General features: G+C 34.8%; 1 protein-coding gene and 1 long non-coding RNA gene across 9 annotated transcripts in view; one reads left to right on the top strand and one right to left on the bottom strand.

Annotated features, from left to right (window-relative positions):
- The window catches only part of LOC132670999 (BEN domain-containing protein 5), a 1,465,258-nt gene that overhangs the window by 759,360 nt on the left and 689,192 nt on the right, over window positions 1-16,706 (bottom strand). The gene's annotated exons all lie outside the window — the stretch shown is intronic.
- LOC132671011 (uncharacterized) overlaps window positions 1-16,706 on the top strand; it is a 36,557-nt gene that overhangs the window by 15,598 nt on the left and 4,253 nt on the right. Inside the window, exon 2 of the long non-coding RNA XR_009606949.2 lies at window positions 12,532-12,649. This is a non-coding gene — a long non-coding RNA (uncharacterized LOC132671011). The remainder of the gene's footprint in view (window positions 1-12,531; window positions 12,650-16,706) is intronic.

The raw sequence follows: 16,706 nt of genomic DNA, 5'->3' as shown, positions 1-16,706 counted from the left end.
CTGGAGGGAGGCTGATCCTTGTTATAAAGTGGCAAAGAACTTTACTGAATCATGTCCAAGTCCTATTGTTTTGTGGAAGACAGAATTTGTAAACAACGAAATTTGTGTTGAAAGGGTGGCTTGGTTCCTCCTGACCATTTATAGTAAAATGTATGTAGAGAAATGACTTAAAAATGGAATTGTTAATCAAAAGGAAACAGACCTCAAAAATTTGGAAAATTCTCAACCTATCCATTTTGAAAGGAATGAGAAAACTTGCTCAGGAAAGAAAACAAGAGTGTGCCAAATTTGATTAGGAGATTAGTATGGATCAGCCATTTAAACAGATGCCAAGAGCTGTTGTCCAAAACAATGGAAGAGTGACTCCAAAGGCATTTTGGAGATCACTGGCACTGTCCTTTCCATCACAAGCTCATAGTGCAAGGACTTAATTTCAAAGAAGGGGCCACTACTGTCCCTGTGTCACATCAAGCTTCATGTAACAGGTTCCACTTCCCACATTCCAGTGCCACTCTTCTTGGCTGCCCCCAGATAAAATTCCAGCAGGCCCTGGTGCAGCAGTGAGTTACACCCAGCAAAGCACAAGGATCGTGGCTCCTTCCACCTAGATTTTTTTAATATAAATATTTATTCATTTTAGAGAGAGTGTGTGTGAGCAAGAAGTGGCAGAAAAGGGGACAGAGGATCTGAAGTGGGCTCTGCCCTGACAGCAGTGATCCTGATACAGGGCTTAAACTCACAAACCGTGAGATCATGACCTGATCTGAAGTTGGACACTCAACTAACTGAGCTGCCTAGGTGCCCCTACCTTCACCTAGGTAGGGTGAAGGAAGGAACCACCTTGAGAGGGCTGCAGCAGGGGCAAGGCCACCATGGAGAACCTCCAATAGGGCATAGGCTAGAGGAGGAGTAGAGAATGAGATGCCCTGAAAACCCCAAACTGGTAGAAACACCAGCACATGATTCCAGCTTGGGAGAGCAGGAGCCATGCAATTTCATGCTATGAGAGCTGCAGCTTGGGCTGTACCCAGCAAAGTCATGGAGGCAGGGCCACCCAAAGCCATGGGAAGAGAGCCACCAGAGCCTTGGTGACCCAAACCTTGCTTCAGTGCGTCCAGAAAGCAGGAACTCTTCCCCAGGGGGCCTGAAGGGCAGAGCCTTGAATCAGAGATTATTTTTCAGCCGTAAACTTTTGGATTTTCTGGGGACATGTTACCCCTTTCCTCTTACCTATTTTTCCCTTTTGGAATGAGAATGTCCGTCTTACACCTGTCCCACCATTGTATTTTTAGAAGCATATAATTTGTTTGATTTACAATTCCACAGCTGGAAGGGAATTTGCCTCAGGGTGAATTTTACCTTGAGTCTTAACATGCCTGATTTAGATGATATTTAGATAAGACTTTGGACTCAGACTTTTAAGCTGAAGTTGGAGTGAGTTAAGACTTCTGGGGCTATTAAGATGGAATGAATGTATTTTGCATGTGAAAAGGACATGAAAGGGGGGATAGGGACAGAATAGTATAGACTGAATGTTTGCCTTCTCCCCAATTTCCACAAAACTCATATGTTGAAATCCTAACCCTTGAAGCGATGGAATTGGGAGGCAGGGCCTTTGGGAGGTTATGAGGTCCTGAGAGCTCTAACCATAGGTTTAGTGCCCTTATAAAAGAGGTTCAGAAAGGTCTTTTGCTCCCTTCTGCCAGGTGAGGTTATAATGAGAAGATGGCCATCTATGTGGAAGTGGGCCCTCTCCAGACACCAACTCTGTTGGAGCCTTCATCTTAGACTTCTGGCCTGCAGAGCTGTGAGAAATACATTTCCATTGTTTATAAGCTACCCAGTCTGTGCTATTTTGTTATAGCAGCACTAATGGAGTAAGACACCTTTCATGTGAATGTTTGATTTACATAGCAGGCTTTTAAAAAGCAAGGAAGGGATCTGTTCAGTTACTGAGCGAGAAAGATCCATAATGAAAGCTTAGGAATTGTTGGCTTGTAAAGATCAGAAACCCACTCAAGCTCCTCTCAGAAAAGTGGGGTTTATCTTAAAAATGTTAAAGATAATCAGCACTTCTCTGCACCTCAAATGGACTTCATGGTTATTGGAAAACAGCCAGGTAGTTTCTCTCTCTCCCTCCTTTTTTGTGAGGGCGGGGGGGATATTTCACTTAAAAAATTTTTTTTGACAAAGGTTCGGAAGCAATTTGTTTGTTTGTTTGTTTTCCCGCTATAGTTACTTTATTTTTGGAGGAAGCAAGGAGAAATGGTGAACACAGCACTCCCCTTCATTTAATTACAAAGACAGCCTCACAGTCCCTTGTTTCTGATATGTGTTCACTTCATTCTTCTCCCTCTTCATTAGACTTTTCTACTCAACTACTTCCATGTGGATATCATATCCTTTACAAAGTTGGCCTTAGGCCCAAATCAATCAGACTTTCTAGCTGTTTTTTATAGTCAACCAACAAATTCCCTAATTTCCAGAAAAAGAAAATGAGACTGGTTTTAGCTTGGATCACATAACTAATGCTAATCTATTTTGGGGTTGAGATCACATGGTGCATAGGGTTGTTTCTTCTAGGTTGTGACAAGTTCTTCTTGAAGGGTATGTGGGGATAGAGAAATGATAGGTCAAATACAGTATTATTCATCTGAAAATTTATTTCCTCTGTTCCTACTGTTTCTTTCCTATTGCTTAATTCCTCTTTCAGTCTGAATTTTCTTGAGAATATGTGTCTGATCTTACCAAGACTGATTATCCTATGGGGATACTATGGCAAATTTCATCATCATAATCCTTTACAGTTTGCCCCACTTTTCAGATGAGAAAGTAGAGGCTAGTGAAGTTCACATCACTTACATAAGGGTAAAATGAATTCAGATTCTGTGTCTCTCCACTACACTCTCTTTGAATATCTTCCAAGTCCATAACTTTAGAGTGTGCAAATATTCAGTACCAGATGAGACTGAGAAGAAAGAATTTCTCTGGAAAGAGATTCTTATGTACTCTTGAACCAAGTCATCTTGTAATGTGTTCTCTTATGACAAATGGAAATTTCCATATATGGCAAGTTTGTCCGTTTTCCAAAGGCCCATCCAGAAAATACTGTCTCTGTCACTAATCACTCCTACCCAACACCTTGACCCTCAAAAAGGAAATACAGCTGTAGTCTATTTGATAAACTTTAAAATCATCTGATGAGGTAAAATAATGTAATTTTTGCAGAGAAACAGACCTGGGTCAGAATTCTGGCTTCAACATATATAATCTGTTTGGCCTCTACTTCCTCATTTGCAAAATAAAAGCAATGAATGATCCCAACATAATAGGGTTAAATGTGAAGACAAAAGGTACTACAAGTATAATGCCTGGAACAACAAATCCTATAAATTCTTTTATGTTACCCAAATTTATTATTCTGTGTCTACTACTTAGTGCTAGCCCAGTAGCCTAACAATGTGCTAGGCTCCCGATGTGCACTGTTATCATGTTTTGAGATGCACACCTACCTCTCTAGCCAACCATTCTGTTTGCAGGTGATAGATTTTCCCTTCATTCCTCCTGGGGACTCTCAGGTAGGTCAAGAAGATGAAATAAAGAAAGACCTCCCCAGTCTGATGAGAATCATCATCTGTGCTCCTATACTTGCATGAGGACACATATACAACTACCATTACTTTTAATTTTACTATGCTTAAGTCATTTAAAGGGATGAAAATAATGTAGCTAAATGTTCTATTGATTAGACAGAAATATATATGTCAAATATTATGACATGTATTGGGGAATATATTTTGGGAACAGCAAGTGATGCAAAAAGGCTGAAGTTTAGTCTAGAATAGGCAAGAGTCTGAGAAAATACAAAGGGATATTAACTGTATTGAGCACTCTGTACTAGACTATGTGATACACTGTATACAGTCTGTCTTATTTGAAGATAGAGATAGCATGTAGGTTATACATCTCAGATACATATGAGAATAAGTGATCATTTTATAGGCTGAGTACATAGGAGTTGGTATTAGTAGTCTGATAGCAATCAATTCAATCTGATCACAATTGCAAAATAAATGGGAAGTAATACTATGATGACTAGGTGTAGCAGGAAAAAAAAGGCTGGATGGTAGGAAATAAGTTCTGGTCTAGGTTCAACTTTCTGTGTGACCTTTGACAGGTTACTTCGCTTGCAAAAATTAACTTAATTGCTATGGTAAACTTTTCCACTGTTGATGACAATGCCTGTTATGTTGTTCAGAATTTCTTATGTGTATGTACCTCTGAAGGCTGTAAACTTCCTTGTGCATAAAAACCACCTGAGGAGGGGCGCCTGGGTGGCTCAGTCGGTTAAGCATCCGACTTCAGCTCAGGTCATGATCTCACAGTCCATGAGTTCAAGCCCCGCATGGGGCTCTGTGCTGACAGCTCAGAGCCTGGAGCCTGCTTTGGATTCTGTGTCTCCCTCTCTCTCTCTGCCCCTCCCCTGCTCATGCTCTGTCTCTCTCTATCTCAAAAATAAAAAAAAAACATTAAAAAAATTTTAAAAACCACCTGAGGAGCTTATAAAAAATGCAGACTCCTATGTGTATCCCAAGGACAAAATATGCTGATACTGTGCATCTGAAGTGGAGCAGGAATCTATATTAGACAAGCACCTTTGATCATTCTGATATTGATTATCCACAGACTGTGATTTAGCAAGAATTACCTAATTCAATACATTCCCTTTTCTGCCTTGGCTACCAGGAAGCACAGTTCAGTTTTACATTCATTCTTCCTTTCATTTCTTACCTCTGGTTATCTTATCCTTGTTTCAATGGTCCTATTGTATCATTATGGGTTTTTTTTTCAGTATTGTTTTTTCATTGTTTTTAATGCAAATATTTTGCATTCTTCCCAGGAGTGGTAAATATAAATAATAAAGAAATAAAACCACATGGTCATAAACATTTTGGAACATAAAAGTTGTACGTATAAGATAATCCCTATGCGACTATCAAATTTGGAATTGCATTATTCTATAATGCTAACAAATGCACTATCAAAATCCATTTTAAATATTAAGGACCTATTCATACCATGTACTATGTCAGTGAACAAAACAGACTTATAAAATTGAGTGCTATAAAAAGTAGAGAAGGTCACAGAAAATGAGTGTGGTGTAAGGGGCAGGGGGGATAAAAAAGTTTCCTTTATTAAACAGAGAGGTCAAAGAAGTTTTCCCTTGAAAGTTGGTTTACAGCACATATTTAAATGAGGGAATGGAGTTAGCCAATCATATATCTGAGGAAAGAGTATTCCACACAGAAGGAACAGATCCATAGGAGGATCCCAGAATATTCAAGGAAAGGTAAATGGTCAATGTATCAGGAACAGGATGAGGGACAAAGTAGCAAGAGATGAGATCACAGAGGATACAGGGGGCCAGATTAAGTAGTTTGTTATAAATTATTTTAAGATCCTCTTATTCTAAGTGAAGTGGGAAGTATTGGAGAGTTTTGAGCATAGTCTTGGCTACTGTTTGGCAACAGACTAAAATGAGGCAAAAGTAGAAGCAGAAAGACCCATTATGAGGCTATTGTAGTAATCCAAATGAGAGATGATAGTGGTTCAGACTAGAGCAGCATTGGTGGAAAAGCCAATTGGATTTTCTAAATGATTAGATGTGGCAGGTAAGAATTTAAGAGATATAGGGCTTCTACTCAGACGTTGGTCTAACTGATGAGAAAATCCTGTCTAAATTATGTCCATGATCAATGGAATTCATATAAGCCTCTCTTTAATCTGGTTACATAAAATAAACTTTGAAAAATAAGCTGGATTTGATTAAGGAAGAGTGATTCTGAACCTATAGCATTCACTTAAGCCAATAGGGTATCCTGTAACACACATGACTCTATGACTATCACAGAATTTCTGGCCTCAATGGAAGAAGCACAGGTTGGTCAGTTGGTTCATATTTATATATCACTTCTATGTCTATTCTAAACACCTCAAAAAAACACAAAACATAAAAAAAACAAAAAAGTACTTCTGTAGTACATATTATTATTATTCCCTATATTATGAACAAGGAAACTGATGCTCAGAGAGGTTAAAAAATATGTCCAAGCTCACATAGTGAATATATTGGGGAGTTGGAGTTCAAACCCAGCAGCCAGGCTCCAAGATCTCACTCATTAACTGCTATAGTATATAATTTCTAAAAACTTCCCCAAGCCTCAATTTTTCATATGAAAGTTGGGATAATAATAGTATTTACTTTATAAGATTTTTCTGAGCACAAGAAGAATGATTATTTAGTCCTTACATTAATAGTAAATAGCTATCAGCATTATAACAATGTCATTGTTGATTTAAAAAGTTATGACCATTATTTTTGTCAGGTCCTCAGAAGGTTATTCCCACTCTACCTATTAGTAAATTGGAGCTCAATGATGATTATATGATTTTCTTAGTCATAGAAGTGAGGGACAGGATTTTATTTCAGATCTCATGTTTCTAAGGTCTTTTAAAATTCTTTTTCATTTTCTCAGTAGATGAAGTATACAGAGATGTGGAGGGGCACTGAATGATGCTTACAGTTCACAGAAACACTACTTAAAAGCCTATATAAAAACCTGTAATATAAAGGGAATCTACAAAAAGAATAAATAGCTTCCCCATATATCAGCAAAACCCAGTTCCAAAATATAATAAAAAATATCTAATGTTCACTAGCAATAAAATAGAAACTACCTCCAAATATACTTAACAAAAAATAAAGAACTTGCATAAATAAAGTTACCCAAGCTCTATTATGGATAGAAAAAGATGAAACATACCATGTTCTTATATGGAAAGTATTATTAATATTATATGTCAACTCTGCTTAAATTATTCTATGGATTTAACACAACTTCAATGAAAACACCAAAGATAATTTTAGAATATGAGAGAGTAATTCCAAAAATCATCTTTCAAAACACATTAAACATTAAAAAATACTTAAAAAAAAGAGTAGCAAAGGGGGCCTTAGGTTAGAATAGTAAAATATATTACAAGCTTACAAGTATTAAAACAATATTCTAATGGTATGGAAATAGCTATAAAACAGAACAGTACAGAAAATCCTGAAGAACTCATTCATTCATTTATTATCCCACAGAAATTTACTGAATGTCTGCTGTGTGCCAAAAACTATTCTATGCTCTGCGAATACAGAGAAATAAAAAGATAGAATTACTACTCTCATAGAGTTTAAATTACAGTGACCTAAAGTAATGAAAGAAATATCTAATATGATAAAAAAAAAACCTTTTCATGGAGAATTAATAGATTTTTCAACCAATGTTGGATAACTGCCTAAACATAATCATTGAGAAAGAACTAATGTTAAGTCTCTATGTCTAACCTTACTAACCAAAATAAAGTAGATTAGAGATTGTAGAAGAAGGAAATGGAAGAAAACTAGGTGGAGGAGATAGAGAGGAGAAGAAGAGGAAGGAAAGAAAGGCCAAGCCAAGCTACAGAACCCTTAAAGAGAGTATAAATTAACAATTAGTTACATACTCTTAAAATGAAAGGGTCTTTCCTTATCTAGCTATAGAGAAATAAGAACCAAAGAAAAAAATTATGGATATGACAATTTGAAAATCAAAACTTCTGAATATCAAAAATAATATAAAGAAAACTGAAAGGTAAGTAATAACATGGGAAAATGTTCAATTCTATAAATAGAAAAAGTTAATTTACTCAAAAAGTTTGCACTGGAGAAAATGAAAAGATATGCCACAAACTGGGCATATTTTACAAATATTTTCCTGTATTCAGAAATGAACAAAGTACCTAAAATGCACAAATACTTAAAACTCAACAATAAAAAGCATCCCAATTAAAAAATGGGCTAGAAATCTGTAACGATATCTCAGCAAAGAAGATACAGATGGCAAAATAAGCATATGAAAATACGGTCAATATCATTTGTCATTAGGGAATTGCAAATTAAAACAACAATGAGATGCTACCTAATAGAATGACCAAAATTCAAAACAAATGCTAGTAGAGGTATGAGCAGTAGGAACTCTCATTCTTGCTGATGAGAATGAAAAATGGTAAAGACACTTTGGAAGACACTTTGGTGGTTTCTTACCAAACTAAATGAATTCTTACCATACGATTCACCAGTCATTAGTATTTATCCAAATGAGTTGAAAATGTATGTCCACACAAAATCTGCACACAAATGTTTATAGAAGCCTTATTCATAACTTCTGAAACTTGGAAACAATAAAGGTGTCCTTCAATAGGTAAATAGATAAACTATGATATTCTACACAGTGGAATACTACTCTGCAATAAACAGAAATAGATCATCAAGTCATGAAAAGACATGAGATAAACTTAAATGCACATTGCTATGTGAATGAAGTCAACCTGAAAGGGCTACATACTGTATAATTCCAATCCAATCATATGACATTCTGAAAAAGGCAAAACGATGCAGACTAAAAGATCTGAGGTTGCTAGGGAGCTAGGGGAATGGAAAGAAAGAAGGATGAGTAGGTGGAGCACAGTGGATTTTAGGGGTAGTGACACTATTATTCTGCACAAAACTGTAATGGTAAATATATGTCATTTTACATTTGTCAAAATGAATAGAATGTACAACACAAAGAGTGAACCCTAATGTAAATTATAACCTTTAGTTAATAGTAATTTTATCAATATTGACTTATCAAAATTAATAAATATACTGCACTGATCCAAAAAGTTTTCTAACAGGGGAAATTGGAGGGGGTGAGTAGCAAAAGGATATGGTAACTCTCTGTATTATTCACTCATTTCTATAAACCTAAAACAGTTTTTTAAAACAAAAGTCTAGGGGCACCTGGGTAGCTCAGTGGTTAAGCATCCTACTTTGGATCAGGTCATGATCTCGGGGTCCATGAGTTAGAGCCTCCAGTTGGACTCTGTGCTGACAACTCAGAGCCTGCAGCCTGCTTTGGATTCTGTCTGTCTGTCTGTCTGTCTGTCTGTCTGTCTCTCTCTGTCCCTCCCCTGCTCATAGTCTGTCTCTGTCTCTCTCAAAACTAAATAAACATTGGGAAAAAAATTTAAGTCTATCAATATAAAAACAATATCTTTCACAATCAAAAAAATTGCCATTATGAGAGGGAGGGGGAGAGAGAAATGGAGGGAGAGAGAAAGGACATGAACCAGAGAACTGCTAAAGAAAAAAAAAATCAAAATAAAATAAAATTATAAATTTCCATTATTCTAACCTAACAATAAAGTTAAATAATTAACAAAAGGGCACTATTTACTTTTGAAAGCGGTGATAGAGTCTGGCATATTTATACACTGCCTGATAAGAGTATTAAATGACAGAACTTGGAGGGCATTTTATTAACATGGCTTAAAACTATTTTAAGTATATATAACTTCAATTCTCATGTTTGGGAATTTGGCCTAATGAAATAATCATAGGAAACACAAAACTATTTACTTACTATAGCACTGTTTGTTGTAGAACTTAATTGTCCAAAACTAAGGGATTGATATAATGAATTATGATGCATCCGAACAATAATCTCCTGAGATTATTTAAAGGAATCTTATACAAAAATATTTAATATGTGGAAAATATTCAGACTGTATTGACAAGTGGAAGATAAAGCATGTATAAAAATGGTTTCATATTATCTCATTTTTAAGAAAAATATATGTACACAATTTTGCTTTTTTGTTTCTTTCTATACATGTGGGAAGAGAAACAACAAAAGTAAAATTATGCCAACATGTCAACAATAATTATTTCTTTTTAATTGGGTTATAGGAAATTTTTGTTTTCTTCATTTTGGTTATCTGTATTTTCTATTATTTCTATAAGTAATATGCACTGCATTTTTAATAAGAAAAAATATAGTGCAGTGCTTAAGAGAAAAGGTTCTGAACTCATCTTGGCTGTAACTTGAGATACTTACTTTGCCTTCCCAAACCTCAGTTTGCACCTCTGTACAATGAAAATATTAGTTATTTTGAGGAATAAATATAATAGTGAACTGTTTTTAACATAGTGTTTGTCCCATAATATATGATCAACAAGTACTAATAAGATATCATCATCATAATTATATAGAGAGAATATCATCATTATAAACAGAGCTGAGAATTAAGTGACAAGACTAAAATACATTTACCTCTAATGAGAAATCACATCCCAAACTGAGAGGAGATGGGAAATAGACATAGAAATCCCCATAGTTACACAATAAAACAACTGCTAGCCAGTGAGGGCTTCTGATTCTATGAACATAAATATCTCAATGCAAATTAAAAATAATCTCCAAACAAATCCAAGGAGACACAAAAGAGCAGGCAGGAATCTGTGTGTTTCATCAGTTACACAGTGATAATTAAGAGAAGACATCTGAAACACCTACTTCAAAAATCTAACATCCTTAATATAGGGTAATATACCACTTAACTTTGTAAAGATGTCAGCCTCACCTAATATTATAATTACTGTAAATGTATTTCTCTAATGAGGATTTTCATGTATATTGGCCTTAGTGATATCTTTGTGGATCTGACTCCAAAGGTAAAGGAAACAAAAGTAAAAATAAACAAATAGAACTACATCAAACTAAAAAGCTTCTGCATAGTGAAGGAAATCATCCTCAAAACGAAAAGGCAACCCTCAGAATGGGATATTTGCAAATCATATGTCTGTTAAGGGGTTAATAGCCAAAATATATTTAAAAGACTCATATAACTCAAGAACAACAACAAGAAGAACAAAAAGAGTTAAAAAAAATGGGCAGAGAATCTGAATACACATTTTTCCAAAGAAGACATACAGGTGGCCACCAGGCACATGAAAAAATGTTCAATATCACTAATGATTAGGGAAATGCAACTCAAAACCATCATGAGGTGTCTTTTCACACCTGCTCAAATGACTACTATCACAATGACCAAAAATAACAAGTGTTTATGAGGATGTGTACTGTTAGTGGGGATGTAAATTGGTATAACCACTATGAAAAACAGTATGGAAATTCTGTTTCCATACTTATGGAAACACTTATTCCAAATTAAGAATAGATCTTCCATATAATCTAGCTGTTCCACTTCTGGGTATTTATACAAAGAATATCAAAACATTAATTCAAAAGATATTTGTGCCCCTGTGTTTATTGCACATTATTTACAATGGCCAAGATATTGGTAAATAACCTAAGTGTTCATAGATGAATAAATGGATAAAGTGGATTTGGTATGCATGTATGTATGTATTCACACACACACACACACACACACACACACACACACACACACAATGGAATACTCCTCAGCCATAAATAAGAATGAAATCTTGCCATTTGCTACAAGATGGATGGACCTTGAAGGTGTTATTATGCTCAGTGAAATAAGTCATATGGAGAAAGACAAATACTGTGTGATTTCACTCATATCTGCAGTCTAAATAAACAAGACAAATGAACAAACAAACAAAAATACCAAAACAAACTCATAGACACAGAGAACAGATTAATGGTTAGCATATAAGAAGGAGGTTGGGGTGGAAGGTGAAATGGCTGAAGGGGTCAGTTGTGTGGTAATGGATGGTGACTAGATTTTTGGTGGTGATCACTTTGTAGTATACACAGATGTTGAATTACAATGTTGTATACCTAAAATTTATGTTATATATCAACTTTACCTCAGTAAAAAAATTTAAATCACATCACCAAAAGTCAATTAGTTAATTGTTTAAACTATAATAAGATATTTTCTCACATTTCCAGATGTGCAATTGCTCAATATCATTGGGCAAATGCAAGAAAATAGATTAGACATAAAAAAAATAGATCTGTCTGATTAACTTTGTGGAGTGAAAAAAAAGTGTTTTTTGAGGTTATGGAGTTATGGAGACTTAGGATCAAATTCCAACTTTTCACATAAAAATACTTATTTATAGCTTACTATGAGTAAGACCTTCTATATACCTTTATATAGCTGTATAATATTGAGCAAGTTATTTAATCTTCTTGAGCCTCAGTTTCCTCAACTATAAAAAAATAATAAAGCTTCTCTTCATCCTAATATTAATATTTGGACAAAAATATGAATGCATTAGCTTATTGATACACAAAGTATAGGATATTTAAATGCAGATAATGATGATAGCAAACACATGGGCTTACTGTGTGTCAAACACCTTTCTAAACACTTTAAACACATAAACTAATTTAATCCTCTTAACAATCTGAAGAGTAGAAAACTGAAGCACAAAGAGTTTAAATAACTTTTGTAAGGTAAGGGCTAATAAGTAGTGAGCCAGATTGAAAGACAGGCAATCTGGCTCCATGGTTGGTATTCTTACTCACTAGACCATAGAGCCACTCTGTTATAATTGGTCTTATCCTTTATACGGAGCTGTGTTCCTCACCATTTGTTAATACCTTGTCTTCTAAGTACCTTGCTTGCATAAAATTAATTTTTCCTTGTGTGTTTGATTCTGCTTACTTTTTCCATTTTCCCTAGTATTCATTAACTAAACCAAGATTTAGAAAGACCAGAGAAAGGAGAGTTGAATTCTAATTGTCTTCAAAGGCTATGTCAACACCATACCTACTAGAATTGACTTAGTGGGAAATGCAAGGTGAGATTTCTTTAATTATAAAAAAAATAGTAGTAATAGCCTTCATTTATGAAATATGTGTGAACTATGCTATGTATTTTATATATACACAATCTCATTTAATTATCGTGAAAATCCAATAATAGCACTATTTCCAGCCCATGTTACTGTTGGAAAAACTGAGGGTTAGAGAGGTTAACTAAATTGCCCAAATCTGCACATCTAGCAATTGGCAGAGCGAGGGTATAAACTCAGCTCTACTTGACCCAGATACTCTTAAACATTTCTCTGCTTACTGTCACAACAAGTCATGTGAGATGGAACCTAGGATGGAAATGGAAATAGAGGGCCAGGACTAAGAAGCTGATTAAGGAGGACAATGACTATACAGATCTAGAGGTAACAAAGATCTATCAAGTTTACATCTATATAGAAGTGGGCAACATTTAAAAGTGGTATAAAACAGGGAATTTTGGAAAGCCAAATTAGAAGTAACAAATAGTTTGTCTAGGCCTGATTTTACATTAATTTCATGTTTACTACAAAAAAATTTGTTCACTGTAAAAAAAAAGTGAGATAAAACAGTAAAACACAAAGTAGAAAAAACTAAAATATGCTCCAAAAGGAAAATACTTAATACTTCAATGTAGCATTTATATACATATACTTTTCCACCAAAGACAAATGTCTTTGTCACCTAATAAAAAATATAAAATGTTTTCCCATGCTATTTTATACTCTTCAAAACATTATCCTGGAGATAAGTGGTCTAATAGTAGTCACCTAATAAAGTAAGAAATCTGCGGGGAACCTGTCCAAGTTTACTTTACCTGTTGGCAAACAGTTTGTGCTTTTAAGTGCTTGTTTCCCCCCAATGGCTACCTGAATAAGAAAAGAAATGAATGTGTATGAACACTATCCATCTCCATCTCCACTCAACCACTAAGTTATTTAGTTAATTAAAACAAAAATTTCTGAGTCCAAACATGGTATCTATTATTTCATAGGTCTATATACTACTTTCTGAATATATAAAGACTTATTTCCATCTTGTTGCCACTGCCACTAAATCTTCTCACCATTTCTCTTATGGACTGTTGCACCCGCCTCTTATCCCGAAATTTCTAATTCATCCTCTACTTATAGCAGAGTGATACTCCTAAAATGGAAATTACTTTTTATCCTTCACTATTGTCAGCACCTAATTACAGGGTCTGGTACAACGATGACTGAAATATTGACTGACTAAATGAACAAATGAAAAGGAACCGTAGTAACACAAGTGTACAGGTGAGAAAAAGCAGTTTCTTTACTTCTCATTCGGGGATAACAAGACTGCCTACATTATACAGTGGTTACAAGCACTAATGAGATAGAAAAAGATTTCTGTGTCAGACCAAGTTTAAGTAACAGGAACCAGAGTTACACTTCCACATGAAAAAGCTAAAGAACAGGACAAAATATATGAAATAATGGTTTTCAAGACAATGGAGGTAGAAAAAAAAAAAGACGGTAGAGGTCAGGCAATGAAGAACAGTGCATTGCTTATAAAAATGTAGATGGTACAGACATTTTAGAAAATATTTTGGCAGTTTTGTAAACAATTAAGCATTTACCTACCATCTTACCCACTCATTCCTCTGCAAGGTGTCCACTTGGGAGAAATGAAATCTTCTATACACGTGAATACTTGTACCTGAATGTTAATAAAGCCTTATTTGTAATAACTAAAATGGAGAGGGCACTCAAATGTCTATCAGAAGGTGAAATATAAACAAATTGTGGTATATCTATATAACTGAAGACATATAAAATATATAAAAAGGAATGAAATATTGATACATGCAATGACAATGAATCTCCACATAGTTATGCTGAGTGAAAGAAACAAGATAAAGACGAGTACATAGTATGCACTTCCCTTTATATAAATCTCTAGAAACAGAAACCTAATTTATAATGAGCCAAAGAAGATTAATAGTTGCCTGGGGAGGAGATGGCTTCATAAATGTGCACATATGTCAAAACATCAAATTGTACACTTTAAATGTGTGTGATTTCTTTTATGTTGATTATGCCTCAATACAGTTGTTTTTAAAAGTACAAAAGGGAAATATAAAGAATATAACATGGTGCCTATCACATAGCAAGTACTCAGTAAATGTTAGTTACTATTATTATTAAAGTATAATGAGATAAACATTTTATATATCATACTATTAAGCTAGCATTAAAATTCCTTTCATGGTTGGGAAAATACAGACATTTGAGTATATGCAAAACCTGGATGGCAAAAACCCAAGCAATAAAAACAGTTGTAGGTTTTGATGTCAGCAAATGAGTGGAATTTGACTTTCCATCAAGTAGACAGAAAAAGAAACTACAGAGATGGTGGTAAGTACAAGTAAGGATGATTATATGCAGTTAAGAGGCTAGTAAAATTTGCTTGTGGTGGGATGATTAAAAAATATTTTAAGACAATAACCTACTTGGTTTTAATTTTTGTGATGTAAATAATTTCTCCAACACCTCCAACTTCAACTAATTTTAATATACTTAACAAATACTTTAAGGAAATTATGGTGTTGGTTTTATATTTTGTGTATGTGTGTATCCTCCTCCTTTGGGAATGAGTACAGCTGTAAGAAACAGGAAAATAATTGCAGTGTCTTAAACACAATAGTTTATTTTTCTCTCATTCAAAACAAAAACAAAAACAAAAACAAAAAGAAAAACAAAAACAAAAACAAAAAAACCTGGGAGTGCCCAGGTGGCTCAATAGGTTAATCGTCCAATTCTTGATTTCAACTCAGGTCATGATCTCACCATTGTGGGATCAAGCCCTGAGTCAGGCTCTGCGCTGACAGTGCAAAGCATACTTGGAATTCTCTCTCTCCCTCCCCCTCCCCCACCATGCTCGTCTTCTCTCTCAAAATAAATAAACTTAAAAAAAAAAAAAAAAAAAAAGAAGAACCCAGACACAGAGGTTACCATGAAAATGTGAGGTCTTCCCCAAGAAAACTGCACAAAAATCTTGTGTGGTACTGTGGTACTGTGACTTCTACATGGTGTGAAAGAATGACCTAAATTACTTTTAGCTAGGTCTCAATATACTAAAAGACACACCTTATCACCCACCTCTCAATACATACCTATAATTATAGGTTATAAGATGCTTTGGGGAGTAGAGTGGCTCAGAGTAAACAATGTCTACCTTAGGAATTACAGCATAATCTTACTCATTAATGCTGTCTCTGAGATCACATCCTCTTTGAATCCCTCAGGGCCTGCATAACCTACTTGATGATCCCTCCTGTCTTCCAACAGATCCCAGGACCAGATTTATTGCTTGAAATCGGAGATTAATGCTATATCCCTAGCCCCTAGCATAGCTTCTGGTATATAGTAAGTGCTTAGTAAATATTTGTTAATTCGACAAAAAATTACCTATCTATCTATCAATCAAGATGTTAAACCTAGTCATTAGGGAAGCATAAGTTAAAATAATAATGAGATGTCCTTTCCACCAATCAAACTGATGAAAATTAAAAAGCATGACAATGTTAAAGGCTGGTAAAAATGTAAGGAAAATTGTATTTTCATATACTGCTGGTAAGAATGTAAACTAATAATATAGTTTGGAAACAATATGGTAGTCCCTACTAAATAAAAAACATGCATAATCTGTGACCCAACAATCCAACTTCTAGATATAGGAGTTGGAAGAAATGTTCACATATGGACAAAAATTACCACATACCAATGCCAAATGCAGCATTATTAGCAATTTCAAAAATGGAAACTCCCTTAATGTCCGTCATATGGTATATTTGCCTAAAACTAATATAATGTAGTATATTTATACGATAGCATAATAGGAAAGCATCTCAGATTTCCATTGCTCATTGTAACTAGTTCTCCTTTTCTTCTGGACATACACCTATATACCTCCTTTGCATTTAGGTGAGTCATGTGAATATTTCTGGCCAATAACTTATGAATGGAAATGACACTTCTACATTGAAGCATTTAATTACTTGTGTGAAATCCCACAACTTTCTTTTCTCCTGTTGTGTTA

Source organism: Panthera onca, chromosome C1 (genome assembly GCF_046562875.1).
Source record: "Panthera onca isolate mPanOnc1 chromosome C1, mPanOnc1 haplotype 2, whole genome shotgun sequence".
Taxonomy (NCBI): domain Eukaryota; kingdom Metazoa; phylum Chordata; class Mammalia; order Carnivora; family Felidae; genus Panthera; species Panthera onca.
The sequence above is the reverse complement of the archived record's forward strand: the minus strand, read 5'-3'. Positions and strand labels throughout refer to the sequence as shown.